This window comes from Arachis ipaensis, chromosome B10 (assembly GCF_059453495.1).
Source record: "Arachis ipaensis isolate K30076 ecotype BB chromosome B10, ASM5945349v1, whole genome shotgun sequence".
NCBI classification, from domain to species: domain Eukaryota; kingdom Viridiplantae; phylum Streptophyta; class Magnoliopsida; order Fabales; family Fabaceae; genus Arachis; species Arachis ipaensis.
Window position 1 is genome coordinate 127,571,626 of NC_142435.1, and position 16,154 is coordinate 127,587,779.

At 33.8% G+C, this 16,154-nt stretch overlaps 1 non-coding gene across 1 annotated transcript; it reads right to left on the reverse strand.

Moving 5' to 3' along the window:
- Window positions 1–12,247: 12,247 nt before the first annotated feature.
- On the reverse strand, window positions 12,248–12,355 carry LOC148581660 (small nucleolar RNA R71). The gene has a single exon (XR_015896361.1). It is a non-coding gene; the product is annotated as a small nucleolar RNA R71 (small nucleolar RNA).
- Between the last annotated feature and the right edge of the window lie 3,799 nt (window positions 12,356–16,154).

A 16,154-nucleotide genomic window follows, 5' to 3' on the forward strand; every position in this document is an offset into this window, starting at 1 on the left:
GTAATTAAATTAAATTTTATGATATTTTGAGTTTAAAATTTATTAAAATTTTTAAATTATTTTTGTTATTATAATAAGATATTTCAAAAAAAATATAAAAGAATTATTATTATTATTATTATTATTATTATTATTAAGAACTAAATAAGGCTTATACATATATATGAACGAAGCTTAGAGGGATTCAAAGAAGTTAAAGCCAAACGTGGCTTGCTAATCATACATACATATATATAATTACACATGTTTCCTTTCCATTCAATAACCATGACACCTAACCCTTTCTTATCACATTAATCATCATCATCTAGCTTCTTTGGATTTCATTTTCTTGCACGGTGAGAAGATAGTGACTGAGAGTGAGAGAGAAAACTGTGGAACCCTTATACCTTTCTACTTCAATTCCTTTAAATTCGTAACTCTAATAAAAAATTTAATCCAGTAAAAGTGTTCGTATCTTTCTCCTCTACACGTTGACATTATTTTTGTTCGGTGAAAACTGATGGTGACGTAGCTTCCCTTTCCCTTGAGTTCGGCCAACTGGAGTTCTAGGAGGCACAGACGATTTCAGACGTTTTCTTCTTCTGCAGCTCGGTCAGAAAGCTTCTCCGGAACTTCGAGTATTTTGATTTCGTACGGAGATAGTGGATAAAGCTGTGGTTGCGGCTGCCGCTGGGTGTGAGGCGAGAGAAAAGGGTTTCTTTGAGGCATTTAGTTTATGGGTTCGACAATCGAGGTAGGGGGTTTCATTTTTAAAATTACAAGTTTTTAATTTAAGGATGCCAAAAAGCTTATTGAGTAATTGCAAATAATTTATACGTGTTTTGTGTGTCTAATTGATGAGAATTGGTTGTAATTGTGAGTGTTGGTCAACTTGGTGTTGCTTATTAAATTGCAATGTGATTTGAGTTTATGAATTGGGTTTGAATTGAGACTGTGTTTGATGCTGGAATTTATGGTTATGGAAGTGGATGGTAACTGATTTTGGTATTAGTATGATGGTGAATATGTGCTGATGAAGGGCTGGTAAAAATACGCAAGAAGGTGATTTTGGTTAGTATTAAATGTTAAACGAGTATGGTCGGAGGGATTTGTAAAGTCTTAATGAAGAAATGAATTTCCTTTAATTTTCAAAAGAAAAAGATTTGAAACGGGCTAATTTTATTGAAATAGAAAGAGGCTTAGTTTTAAAGAAAATGATTTGATTCTATTTGATATTTTGAACGATGTGAATATTGAAAACGATTTATTACTTGAAAATGTTTTGAAAAAGGTTTGAAAGATAATTAATGGAATCTCTGCCACAGGAGAGCAAAGAATAAAGATTAGAGAATATATTAACCAAAAGGATATCTGCCACAGGAGAGCAGAGAACAAAGATTAAAGAAATATATTAATTAATAAAATGACTGCCACAGGAGAGCAGATGTGACATTGTTTGGGCCTTAGTGCCAAATGTATAGTGGGGATGCCCACACACTGAGAACTGTTTTCCAGATGTACACTTATTGATTTGGAAAGTCACACTGTATGCGGCCTAGCCGTACGACTTAAAGTCACACTGTATGCGGCCTAGTCGTACGACTTATAAGCACACTGTATGCATCTGGAAAGCCATATCTGGGACTCGTGCCCAGGTAATGTTGGGAGCGGGTAGGCAACCGACACATGAGCTCATGGCCTGCATTAGGAATAGACATGCATCATGTTGTTTGCACATTTGTATTTAGTTGTGTTTGCTTGTATTACTTCTCTGTGATTGTGCTGTTTGACTTGTTTGTATGTTGGTTTGAATCCCTTACTTGTGCTGTTAGTTCACGGATATATTGAGGTGAGATGTTGTGGTTGAAAAATGATTATGTGGCTGAGAGATGGTTAGTATGACTAATTTCGTGATTCAAATATGTTTTGCATTTAGATATTTAGAGAAAAGTAATTATTTGTCTAAAGTAGAAATAAAAGTATTTTTAAAGGTTTAACAAAATAGTTTTACTAAGTAAGTTAATTATTTGCATTAAATTCATTACTTTTACGGCATTCCTATTCCCTACATAGAACGTGTGGTTTATTCTCACCCCAAAATCTTCCACCCTTTCAGTGACAGGTTCGAAGATTTAGTATGAAGCTGCGGACGACTAGTAGATTTACTTGTGATACCTGTTGTTTTTATAGAGTTCCCTCATTCTTGTTGCTTTAGCTTTTCTTTTGTCCAGATGGATGGATATTGTCTTCAAGTTTTATATTGAATTCATTTGTATAGTATTTATTATTATTAATAATTGTGTGATTTTTTTTAATTACTAAAAATAATTTTCTGGTATTTTCTTATAAATTGAAACGCGATATCACCGTAAAGGCTCAATATTAAATAGATAATAAAGGAAATCAGGTCCATAACGCCTTACTTTTGGTACGATCATGACATGCTAAAAGTTAGGGTGCTACAATCAGGCCGGCATTTAGTGGCAGTTTTTCTCGAACCATCGCTGTATGTCAATCAGGTATGCATTTAGCGGCGTATTTTCAAAAACCGCCGCTATCTAAACTGCCGGGTGAGTTATTGTTTTACATTTTGCGGCGGTTTTGTTTAAACCGCCGCAAACTGCATATTACCACATATTGCAATGTTTTCTTTAGTAATAAACTATCTGGGTATAATCTAGTTAGGTAAACACTACTATCTTAAGCTATATATGTTTAAATAATTGTTACTTAAACTCGTAACACTTTTTTTACATTCGTTTTACGTAAAAAAATTCACAAGTTAAATAAGCTATATATGTTAACTCATGTGAACAAATTTACCAATAAAATTTTCTTGTTTACTTTATTGGCATTTAAATTTGCATTCAAACATGGATGTAAAAGAAGAAAATAAAATCATACTTTAAACTAATTAAAAATCAAACATTTTTTAAAAATAATAATAATTAAAAATATTTTCTACAAGTCATTAAAAATTCAAAACTTTATAATTTTAAATTTTAATTTTTTTATTTTAATGATTTGTTGAACATTTATTAAAATAAAAAATTTAAATTTTTTTTAATAACAATCTTAACTTGTATTCTTAGATATAAGAATTCATAATAACTAAATTCAAAATTAATTAATGTTTTATCAAAATTAAATACTAAATAGAATAAAAATATTTTTATATGAAAATCAATCAATCATCTGCATATTATTGTGGTTAATAGATTCAATAATGCTATCTGACCAATAAAATATAATGTTTTTGGTAAATATTTTACTAATTTTAAATATTAAAGACTAAATTCTAAATCTTAATAAATATTTTTAGAAAATATTTGATTTTTAATAATTTATAAAAAATATTTATAATTATTATTTTTTTATTTATTATTGACTGTACTCTTTATTGAATTCATTATGGATATTATTAAATGTACTCTTTATTGTACTCTTTATATACGCTTGGATCATATATAAATAGATGTAAATTAATTTGATCTACTATGGTCCAAAATTAATTCGAAGTAGACCCATTCGAATTACTAGGGACGTCCTAGCGTGCATAATTCGAATCACCTTGATTCGAACTACCTTAAGACTACATGCAAGCATAATTCAAATTGGACAATTTCGAATTACAAACATTACTACTAATTTAAATAGGACTAATTCGAATTAGTGTTGGTTTGTCTAATTCGAATGAGACTGATTCGAATTACATAAGAATGTGCGTTTGGGAGATCCTGGTAATGTTTTTCAATTTTGTAGAATTGTGTAATTTAGGTCCTCCATTTGATTTAATTGTGCACTTTACCCAATATATATATAAGGTGCCTATAATAACTATGATCAGATATAAAGTATACAACAAAAAATTGTGTGGCAATCAAATGTGTTCAGATTATATATATATATAATGATTAGCGCTATATACATCGAAGAGACATTTGGCTTGGTGGTAACATGACATTGTTAAATTGTTAAAGATTTTTCTTCTTCCAGGTTCCATCCACACGTTGTGGGACTATTGGTGGAAGCGTGGGTTTAACGATTGAGTCGGTTGGACCATCGGATGGTCCGATCCAATTCTAATAACTATGAACGGAAATACTAAAATTTGGCGGTGGTTTAGAACCGCCGCAAAACAAATGCTGTTTTCGTTTATTTGCTATTTAGCTGTTTGCCGCAAAATTGAAAGACGTTTAGCGGCGGTTATTCCAGCGGTTGAAAAAAATCGCCGCTATCCGTTTAGCCGCGCCCCATCTTCCGGCGCTTCATTAAACTGCTGCGAAATATTTTGCGGCGGTTAAAATCGCCGCTAAGCGACTCTAACAATCGCCGCTATCTACCGAGTTTGTTGTAGTGTTTGAAACTTTTTTATCCATTCATTTTATTTTTTTGAGATTTTTTTGGTTGAAAATAATTAATAAATTCGTGGTTTGAAAAAAAATTAAAAATAGAACTTTTTTAATGATTTTATAAATTGTAATAAGAATTATACTCTAGTTCATTTGTGAAGTTATTAAAATTTAAATTAAATAAATAGTTAAATTTAATTATGAGTGATCAACTTATTTCAATCAATAATATTATGACATATAATAAAGGATAACTTATCCTTTAAAATGAAGAAGGTTGGGTAAAATTCACCTAATTTTATACTATTAGAATTTAAATTTTAAGATTTAGAATTAAGAATTTCGCTGTTTAAAATTGGCCAAATATTTATCAAAAATAATAAATTTTATTAGTCATATAATATTATCAAGAAATAAATATATCCAAAAGATATCTCTACAAGTTTGTCTTAGAAATGATAATGGAGCAAGATGAGATGGCATCTATAAAGCATGGACATTTTTTTTATTTGCTGTATCCTAACCCTGTGTCAGGCGTATTTTGAACACAATACTCATTGATATTTGTCCGACACGCATGATTTATGTATCTAACTGTGTCTTAATAAAAATTAAAAAAAATTCTTTTTCAAATATATTTGGACACACTAAAATATCATCACGTGACAGTATATCAAACCTTATTCTTAATTAATATATATTTTTTAAATAAATTTAAAAATTGTATATATTATTATTATTAAAATAAAAATATTTTATATAATTAAAAAAAACTATTAAAAATATTAAAAATTAATTTATATTTTAATATCAATAAAATATTAAAATATTATTATAATTTATCTAAAATATTTTATATTTTATATATATAACTTATCCTCATATCTTATATAAATTTTACATTTAGTTACCAAAAAAAATATAAATTTTATATTTGTGTATTTACATATCTAATGTAATATTTTATTTGGTGTCATCCGTACATCACATAATAAAATAGATATTTCAATAGAACTTTTGTCTTGAACATTAACTATTTTTTCCATTATCTATTTTATTACCTACATATTTTTTATGTCTCAAATTCATACTCATGGGTACTTATATTATAAACTCATACCCATCTCTCTCGAACCCAAACATAAAACTTTTTGTCTGATTTTTCCTTTTTTTCTTATGATATTCTTTTTGTCTAAATTATAATATATGATCCATGAAAATAAAATATAAAATACTAAAAATATGTAAGTTTTAAATATAATTAAAGTCGTGAAATTATAAATTCTAAACAATCTTAAAAGAAGTTTGAATTTATCAAATTAAATTCATCAATTCCATGAGCTTTCTCAAACATTTATTTGTATATATTTGAGGTAGATATAAGATGAGATAACAACTACTAATATATATATATATATTATATTAATTATGAAATAAAAAACAAGTATATAAAATTAATTTTTAATTAGTTAAATTTTTTTTAAAAAAATTATATTTTAATTTTTTTTAAAAAAATTTAAAATTAAAATTTAACATTTAATTAGTGACCTGTACGTTTCTCCGCTAAATAACGACCTCGAATTTTAAAGGAATAACATTAACGTTATAATTTGATTACGATAAGCAATAATTTCCCTTCATAATTGTAACAATAATGCTAGGGAACAAGATCTTTTCAGCAAAAAATCAGTCAAATGTCTCTGACTGAATCCAAAATTTTTATGTGGATGGTGCTTATGTTAGGAATTAGGATGTTTCTTTTTTTTTTTTGTAAATTGGATGTTTTTGAATTTGTTTTCTGATTTATCATGTTTTAGGCATTTGGAGAGGGAAGGAGGGTGAAGAGACGGAAGCTAATTGAATCAGTTTTCGTAGTTCACATTGTAATAATACTGAACGTATCTCCTTTTAATTTGAATGTGGTGAAACATTTAATAACTAATATTTTAAATCATAAATAAATAAAACTAATTATTATATTTATAATTAATTAAGTTGTTCTATTCTTGGCTGATTTGGAGTTGGTTCTGATGCGTGAGCATCTTTCCTATCTTTTTCTAATGAATTTGCATCTAAATTGTTGAGTTTAATAAAGAATTAATTATCTTTTAGCCCAAGTTAGGCGTAGATCCTAGTGAAGTCAAGTGGTCCCCATCCATCAATTGAAGATTTGCTGATTGCTGTAATTAATTCTAATTTAAATTCAAATTTTAAAAATAGGAAAAGATATTATTTTAGTTTTAAAGATAGATTTTAAATTAATTAGGATTAGATATAAATAGGGAGATACCACCTCAACATTATTCCATTCCAGACTTTCAATTCTATACAAATTTACATTCCGTAATCCTAGTTTTCTACTCTGAACCATGAGCAACTAATCCTCCATTGTTAAGGTTAGGAGCTCTGTCTATTTGTATGGATTGATTTTATTGTTTTATCTATTTTAATTCATGTATGGATTTATAATTTAAGAATTGTTTTTGCTCTTTATCTTATGAATTTGGGTGGAACGGAAGTATGACCCTCTTTCTATTTGAGTTCTTGTATAACTTGGAAAAGCTCTTTACTTGAACAATAGTTTGAAAACATATTCTCCTAAATTTTAATTATCTGAATTTAATAGGATATGTGACATATAATCCTTTTATTTTTGGGTAATTAGAGTTTTTGTGGCATATAAACTGAAATTTGATCATGTAGCTTCTAATTGGAATTAATTGATCAAGGAATTGGTAGTTAATGAATTTTAGAGGAGACTAGAAAGGTCTAAGGAATTAGAGTCTAGTCACATATAGTTTGTCATAAATTAAATCCTACATAATTAAAATAGTTAGTAAGAAAAGTAAATCCGGAAAAATAGATAACTCTGAAGCCTTAACTACCTTCTCAATATTTTATTCCCAACTTATTTATCTGTCTATCTTTAATATTCTAAATTTACTGTTAAATCTACTTATTTAACTTAATGCTTTTAAACTTCCAAACATTATTTTCTATTTGTCTAACTAAGCCTATCAAACACTATTGTTGCTTAATCCATCAATTCTCGTGGGATCGATCCTCACTCACCTGAGGTATTACTTGGTACGACTCGATGCACTTGCCGGTTAGTTTGTGGGTTAGAAATTACCGCACCAAATTTTTGGCACCGTTACCAAGGATTGATTATGATTAACAACTGTTTGATTTCTTAAATTAGATAATTTTTCTTTTAATTAGTTTTATTTTATTATTATTAATTTTTATTTTTCATTTTTGTTTACTTTCATTCTCGTAAATTTTTTTTTCTTTTCTTCGTTCTTTCGTTCGCCCCTTTTCCTGTTTCATTTTAGAGAACTTTCCACCCTCACACATGGAAGAAGAAGATGATGCAAAAATAAAGGAGGTTGATGCACCAACAAAGAAGGAAGATGCACCAACAAAGAAAGAAGATACACAAACAAAGGAGGTTACAAGAGATAAAAATAATTATGGGAATCTACACTCCAATGAAGCAGAGAGTGGCATGGAGGGTGGGTTTATTGAACCACCAATTCAAGAAGTTCTTGATGAAGGGTACACTCTAACCATCACACAACACCCACATGTTGAAATCAAAGAAGTGAAAATAACTAAGGGAAGCACTGAAAAGGGGATTGTGACCAAGAAATAGAAGAAAATATCCATGAAGAAGAAAAGGTCAACAAAAAGTAATCCAACCTCTACCCCCAACAAGTAAGGTGAAGTGATGAGCGGATAATTTATACGCTTTTTGGCATTGTTTTTAGTATGTTTTTAGTAGGATCTAGTTACTTTTAGGGATGTTTTCATTAGTTTTTATGTTAAATTCACATTTCTGAACTTTACTATGAGTTTGTGTATTTTTCTGTGATTTCAGGTATTTTCTGGCTGAAATTGAGGGACTTGAGCAAAAATCAGATTCAGAGGTTGAGGAAGGACTGCTGATGCTGTTGGATTCTGACCTCCCTGCACTCAAAGTGGATTTTTTGGAGTTACAGAACTCGAAATGGCGCGATTCCAATTGCGTTGAAAAGTATACATCCAGGGATTTCCAGCAATGTATAATAGTCCATACTTTGCTCAAATTTAGATGACGCAAACTGGCGTTCAACGCGAGCTCTCTGCCCAATTCTGGCGTCCAGCGCCAGAAACAAGTTGCAAAGTGGAGTTCAACGCCCAAAATGGCACAAAAGCTGGCGTTCAACTCCAGGAATAACCTCTGCACGTGTAACATTCAAGCTCAGCCCAAGCACACACCAAGTGGGCCCCGAAAGTGGATTTATGCATCAATTACTTACTTCTGTAAACCCTAGTAGCTAGTTTATTATAAATAGGACCTTTTACTATTGTATTAGACATCTTTGGATATCTTTGAACAGCTTTGAACATCTTTGGACGCCTGGTTCTTAGATCAGAAGGGCTGGCCATTCGGCCATGCCTGGACCTTTCACTTATGTATTTTTAACGGTAGAGTTTCTACACTCCATAGATTAAGGTGTGGAGCTCTGCTGTTCCTCAAAGATTAATGCAAAGTACTACTGTTTTCTATTCAATTCACTTGTTCCGCTTCTAAGATATTCATTCGCACTTCAACCTGAATGTGATGAACGTGACAATCATCATCATTCGCAATGAACGCGTGCCTGACAACCACTTCCGTTCTACATTAGATTGAATGAGTATCTCTTAGATCTCTTAATCAGAATCTTCGTGGTATAAGCTAGATTGATGGCGGCATTCATGAGGGTCCGAAAAGTCTAAACCTTGTCTGTGGTATTCCGAGTAGGACTCTGGGATTGAATGACTGTGACGAACTCCAAACTCGCGAGTGCTGGGCGTAGTGACAGACGCAAAAGGATAGTAAATCCTATTCCAGTATGATCGAGAACCTCCAAGATGATTAGCCATGCAGTGACAGCGCATCGGACCATTTTCACAGAGAGGAATAGGATGCAACCAACGACAAGGGTGATGCCTCCAGACAATTAGCCGTGCTGTGACAGAGCATTTGGACCATTTTTTCGAGAGAGATCGAAAGTAGCCATTGACACCGGTGACATCCTTACATAAAGCCAGCCATAAAAAGGAGTAAGATTGATTGGATGAAGACAGCAGGAAAGCAGAGGTTCAGAGGAACGAATGCATCTCCATACGCTTATCTGAAATTCTCATCAATGAGTTACATAAGTATTTCTATCTTTATTTTATTAATTAATTTCGAAAACCCTATTACTATTTTATATCTGCCTGACTGAGATTTACAAGGTGACCGTAGCTTGCTTCATACCAACAATCTCCGTGGGATTCGACCCTTACTCACGTAAGGTATTACTTGGACGACCCAGTGCACTTGCTGGTTAGTTGTGCGAAGTTGTGAACCATGGTATTGGCATCGTGTTTTTGGTGCCATTTCCAGGGAAAGAAAGAGCAATGAATTTTACATAATCAAAGTGTAATCACAATTTCGTACACCAAGTTTTTGGCGCCGTTGCCGGGGATTGTTCGATTTTGGACAACTGACGGTTCATCTTGTTGCTCAGATTGGGTAACTTTCTTTTCGTTTTCTTTTCAAAAATTTTTCAAAAATTTTTCAAAAAAATCTTTCAAAATTTTCTCCTTTGTTTTCGAAAAAAAAATTTTAAAAATAAATGTTTTCAAAAAATTTTTTTTTTTCAGAATTTTTAAGAATGAATTCTAGTGTTTCATGAAGCATGTTGAAGCCTATCTGGCTGTAAAGCCATACCCAAACTGCTTTGGGATTGGTATTCAACTAATCACCTCAATGGAGCCATGCCCAATCCTTCTGGATAGGGTATGTCAGGCGTGTCATGTCTGAGTTACATACTAAAGCTTGGCTGGCTATTAAGTCATGCCGGACCCTTTGATTGGAGCTTTAGACTAAAAAGTATAAGATTCCTGGAATTCATATTAAAAATTTTGGAATCCTTATTTTTGTTTTTCAAATAATTTTCGAAAAAAATACAAAAAAAATTTATAAAATCATAAAAATAAAAAATATTTTTGTGTTCTTGTTTGAGTCTTGAGTCATGTTATAAGTTTGGTGTCAATTGCATATTCATCTTGCATTTTTCGAAAATTCATGCATTCATAGTGTTCTTCATGATTTTCAAGTTGTTCTTGGTAAGTCTTCTTGTTTGATCTTGATGTTTTCTTGTTTTGTGTTGTATGGTGTTTTTCATATGCATTCTTGAATTCTTAGTGCCTAAGCATTAAAGAATTCTAAGTTTGGTGTCTTGCATGTTTCCTTTGCATTAAAAATTTTTCAAAAATAAGCTCTTGATGTTCATTTTGATCTTCATAGTGTTCTTGGTGTTCATCTTGACATTCATAGCATTCTTGCATGCATCACATGTTTTGATCTAAAATTCTCATGCATTGCATCATTTTCTTGTTTTTCTCTCTCATCATAAAAATTCAAAAATAAAAAAAATCTTTCCCTCTTTTCTCTCATAATTTCGAAAATTAGATTTGACTTTTTCAAAAATTTTTAAAATCTAGTTGTTTTTATGAGTCAAATCAAATTTTCAATTTAAAAATCTTATCTTTTTCAAAATCTTTTTCAAAAATCAAATCTTTTTCATTTTTTCTTAGTTATTTTCGAAAATTATAAAAAATGTTTTTCAAAAATCTTTTTCTTAATTTTATCTCATAATTTTCGAAAATAACATCATCAATTAATGTTTTGATTCAAAATTTTAAGTTTGTTACTTGCTTGTTAAGAAAGATTCAAACTTTAAGTTCTAGAATCATATCTCATGATTTCTTGTGAATCAAGTCATTAATTGTGATTTAAAAAAAAAAATCAAACCTTTTTCAAAACCAATTTCAATCATATCTTTTAAAAAATATCTTCTTATCTTATCTTTTTCAAAAATATGATTTCAAAATATCTTTTCTAACTTCCTAACTTCTTATCTTTTCAAAATTTGTTTCAACTAACTAACTAACTTTTTGTTTGTTTCTTATCTTTTTCAAAACCCCCTAACTAACTCTCTCTCTCTAATTTTCGAAAACATCTTCCCTCTTTTTCAAAATCTCTTTTTAATTAATTAATTAATTATTTTAATTTTTAATTTTAATTTTTGAAAATTACTAACCTTTTTCAAAAACTATTTTCGAAAATCACTAACTCTTTTTCAAAAATTATTTTCGAAAATCCTTTCCCTCTCTCCTCTTATTCTATTTATTTATTCATCTACTAACATCTCTTCCTCACATCACTCACCAAATTCGAACCCCTTCTTCTATCTGTGTTCGAATTTTTCTTCTTCTTCTTTTTCTACTAACAATAAGGAACCTCTTTACTGTTACATAGAGGATTCCTCTTCTTTTCTTTTTCTCTTCTCTTTCTTATGAGCAGGGATAGAGAAAAAGGCATTCTTGTTGAAGCTGATCCAGAACCTGAAAGGACTCTGAAGAGGAAACTAAGAGAAGCTAAATTACAACAATCCAGAGACAACCTTATTGAAAATTTCGAACAAGTAAAGGAGATGGCAGCCGAACCTAACAACAATAATGCAAGGAGAATGCTTGGTGACTTTACTGCACCTAATTCTAATTTACATGGAAGAAGCATCTCCATTCCTGCCATTGGAGCAAACAACTTTGAGCTGAAACCTCAGCTAGTTTCTCTAATGCAGCAGAACTGCAAGTTTCATGGACTTCCATCTGAAGATCCTTTTCAGTTCTTAACTGAATTCTTGCAGATATGTGATACTGTTAAGACTAATGGAGTAGATCCTGAAGTCTACAGGCTCATACTTTTCCCTTTTGCTGTAAGAGACAGAGCTAGAGTGTGGTTGGACTCTCAACCCAAAGACAGCCTGAACTCTTGGGATAAGCTAGTCACGGCTTTCTTAGCCAAGTTCTTTCCTCCTCAAAAGCTGAGCAAGCTTAGAGTGGATGTTCAAACTTTCAGACAAAAAGAAGGTGAATCCCTCTATGAAGCTTGGGAAAGATACAAACAGTTGACCAAAAAGTGTCCTTCTGACATGCTTTCAGAATGGACCATCCTGGATATATTCTATGATGGTCTGTCTGAGTTATCAAAGATGTCATTGGATACTTCTGCAGGTGGATCCATTCACCTAAAGAAAATGCCTGCAGAAGCTCAAGAACTCATTGACATGGTTGCAAAAAACCAGTTTATGTACACTTCTGAAAGGAATCCTGTGAATAATGGGACGCCTATGAAGAAGGGAGTTCTTGAAATTGATACTCTGAATGCCATATTGGCTCAGAACAAAATATTGACTCAGCAAGTCAATATGATTTCTCAGAGTCTGAATGGAGTGCAAGCTGCATCCAACAGTACTCAGGAGGCTTCTTATGAAGAAGAAGCTTATGATCCTGAAAACCCTACAATAGTAGAGGTGAATTACTTAGGTGAACCTTATGGAAACACCTATAATCCATCATGGAGAAATCATCCAAATCTCTCATGGAAGGATCAAAGGCCTCAACGAGGCTTTAATAATGGTGGAAGAAACAGGTTTAACAATAATAAACCTTTTCCATCATCCACTCAGCAACAGACAGAGAATTCGGAGCAGAATCCATCTAGCTTAGCAAATTTAGTCTCTGATCTATCTAAGGCCACTGTGAGTTTCATGAATGAAACAAGGTCTTCCATTAGAAATTTGGAAGCACAAGTGGGCCAGCTGAGTAAAAGGATCATTGAAATCCCTCCTAGTACTCTCCCAAGCAATACAGAAGAGAATCTAAAAGGAGAGTGCAAGGCCATTGAATTAGTTACCATGGCCGAATCCACAAGAGAGGAGAAGGACGTGAATCCCAAGGAGGAAGACCTCCTGGGACGTCCAGTGATCAATAAGGAGCTTCCCTCTGAGGAACAAAAGGAATCTGAGACTCATCTAGAGACCATAGAGATTCCATTGATCCTCCTTATGCCATTCATGAGCTCTGATGAGTATTCCTCTTCTGAAGAGAATGAGGATGTTACTGAAGAGCAAGCTGCCAAGTTCCTTGGTGCAATCATGAAGCTGAATGCCAAATTATTTGGTATTGAGACTTGGGAAGATGAACCTCCCTTGTTTACCAATGAACTAAGTGATCTGGATCAACCGACATTGTCTCAGAAGAGACAGGATCCTGGAAAGTTCATAATACCTTGTACCATAGGCACCATGATCTTTAAGGCTCTGTGTGACCTTGGTTCAGGAATAAACCTCATGCCCCTCTCTGTAATAGAGAAACTGGGAATCTATGGGGTGCAAGCTGCTAAAATCTCATTAGAGATGGCAGACAATTCAAGAAAACAGGCTTATGGACAAGTAGAGGACGTGTTAGTAAAGGTTGAAGGCCTTTACATCCCTGCTGATTTCATAGTCCTGGATACTGGAAAGGAAGAGGATGAATCCATCATCCTAGGAAGACCTTTCCTAGCCACAGCAAGAGCTGTGATTGATGTGGACAGAGGAGAATTGATCTTTCAATTAAATAAGGACAACCTTGTGTTTACAACTCAAGGATCTCTCTCTGCATCCATGGAGAGGAAGAAGAAAAAGCTTCTCTCAAAGCAGAGTCAACCAAAGCCCCCACAGTCAGACTCTAAGTTTGGTGTTGGGAGGCCACAACCAAACTCTAAGTTTGGTGTTGAACTCCCATATCCAAACTCTAAGTTTGGTGTTGGGGGAGTCTCAACAATGCTCTGAACATCTGTGAGGCTCCATGAGAGCCCACTGTCAAGCTATTGACATTAAAGAAGCGCTTGTTGGGAGGCAACCTAATGTTTATTTATCTAATTTTCAGTGATTTTCATGTTTTATTAGGTTCATGATCATGTGGAGTCACAAAATAAATATAAAAATTGAAAACAGAATCAAAAATAGCAGAAGAAAAATCACACCCTGGAGGAAGCATCTGCCTGGCGTTCAACGCCAGAACAGAGCATGGTTCTGGCGCTGAACGCCCAAAATGGGCAGTATCTGGGCGCTGAACGCCCAAAATGGGCATCATCTGGGCGCTGAACGCCAGAATTGCACCCTGGAGAGGAGCTAGCGCTGAACGCCCAGAACAAACATGGTTCTGGCGTTCAACGCCAGAAATGGGCAACAAATGGGCGTTGAACTCCCAAAATGGGCACCAACCTGGCGCTGAATGCCCAGAGTTGTGTGCAAGGGCATTTTACATGCCCAATTTGGTGCAAGGTTGTAATTCCTTGAATACCTCAGGATCTGTGGACCTCACAGGATCATCTTAGGATCTGTGGACCCCACAGAATCCCCACTTACCTCCACTCACTTCTCACCCCTCACCACTCTCTTTCACAAAATCCCATAAACACTCTTCCCCAAAACCCTTCACCAATCACCTCAATCTCTCTTCCCCATCACCTCCTCACCACTCACATCCATCCACTCATCCCCATAAACCTACCTCATAAACTCCACCTACCTTCAAAATTCAAAATCAATTTCCCACCCAAACCCACCCTAAATGGCCGAACCTCCACCCCCCTCCCATCCCTATATATAACCCTCCATTCTTCCTCATTTTCACACAACACAATCCTCTCTTCTCTTCTTGGCCGAAACACAACCCCTTCTCCCTCTCCTCTATTTCTTCTTCTTCTTCATCTATTCTTTCTTCTCTTGCTCGAGGGCGAGCAAAATTCTAAGTTTGGTGTGGTAAAAGCATAAGCTTTTTGTTTTTCCATTACCATTGATGGCACCTAAGACCGGAGAATCCTCTAGAAAAGGAAAAGGGAAGACAAAAGCTTTCACCTCCGAGTCATGGGAGATGGAAAGGTTCATCTCCAAAGCCCATCAAGACCACTTCTATGATGTTGTGGCCAAGAAGAAGGTGATCCCCGAGGTCCCTTTCAAACTCAAAAGAAATGAGTATCCGGAGATCCGACATGAAATTCAAAGAAGAGGTTGGGAAGTTCTAACAAATCCCATCCAACAAGTCGGCATCCTAATGGTTCAAGAGTTCTATGCCAATGCATGGATCACCAAGAACCATAATCAAAGTAAGAACCCGGATCCAAAGAACTATGTTACAATAGTTCGGGGGAAATACTTAGATTTTAGTATGGAAAATGTGAGGTTGGCGTTCAACTTGCCAAACATGGAAGAGAACGCACGCCCCTATACAAGGAGAGTCAACTTTGATCAAAGGTTGGACCAAGTCCTTATGGACATATGTGTAGAAGGAGCTCAATGAAAAATTGACTCAAAAGGCAAACCGGTTCAACTAAAAAGACTGGACCTTAAGCCTGTAGCTAGAGGATGGTTGGAGTTCATTCAATGCTCAATCATTCCCACTAGCAACCGGTCTGAAGTTACTATAGACCGGGCCATCATGATCCATAGCATCATGATTGGAGAAGAGGTGGAAGTTCATGAGATTATACCTCAAGAACTCTACAAGGTGGCTGACAAGTCCTCCACTATGGCAAGGTTAGCCTTTCCTCACCTCAATTACCACCTATGCAATTCGGCTGGGATTGACATAGAGGGAGATATCCTCATTAAAGAGGACAAGCCCATCACTAAGAAAAAGATGGAGCAAGCAAGAGAGCCCATTCATGGAGCTCAAGAGGCGTATGAAGCTCATCACCATGAGATCCCGGAGATGCCTCAAATGCATTTTCCTCCACAAAACTATTGGGAGCAAATCAACACCTCCCTAGGAGAATTGAGTTCCAATATGGGACAACTAAGGGTGGAACATCAAGAGCACTCCATCATCCTTCACGAAATAAGAGAAGATCAAAAAGCAATGAGGGAGGAGCAACAAAGACAAGGAAGAGACATAGAAAAGCTCAAGGAC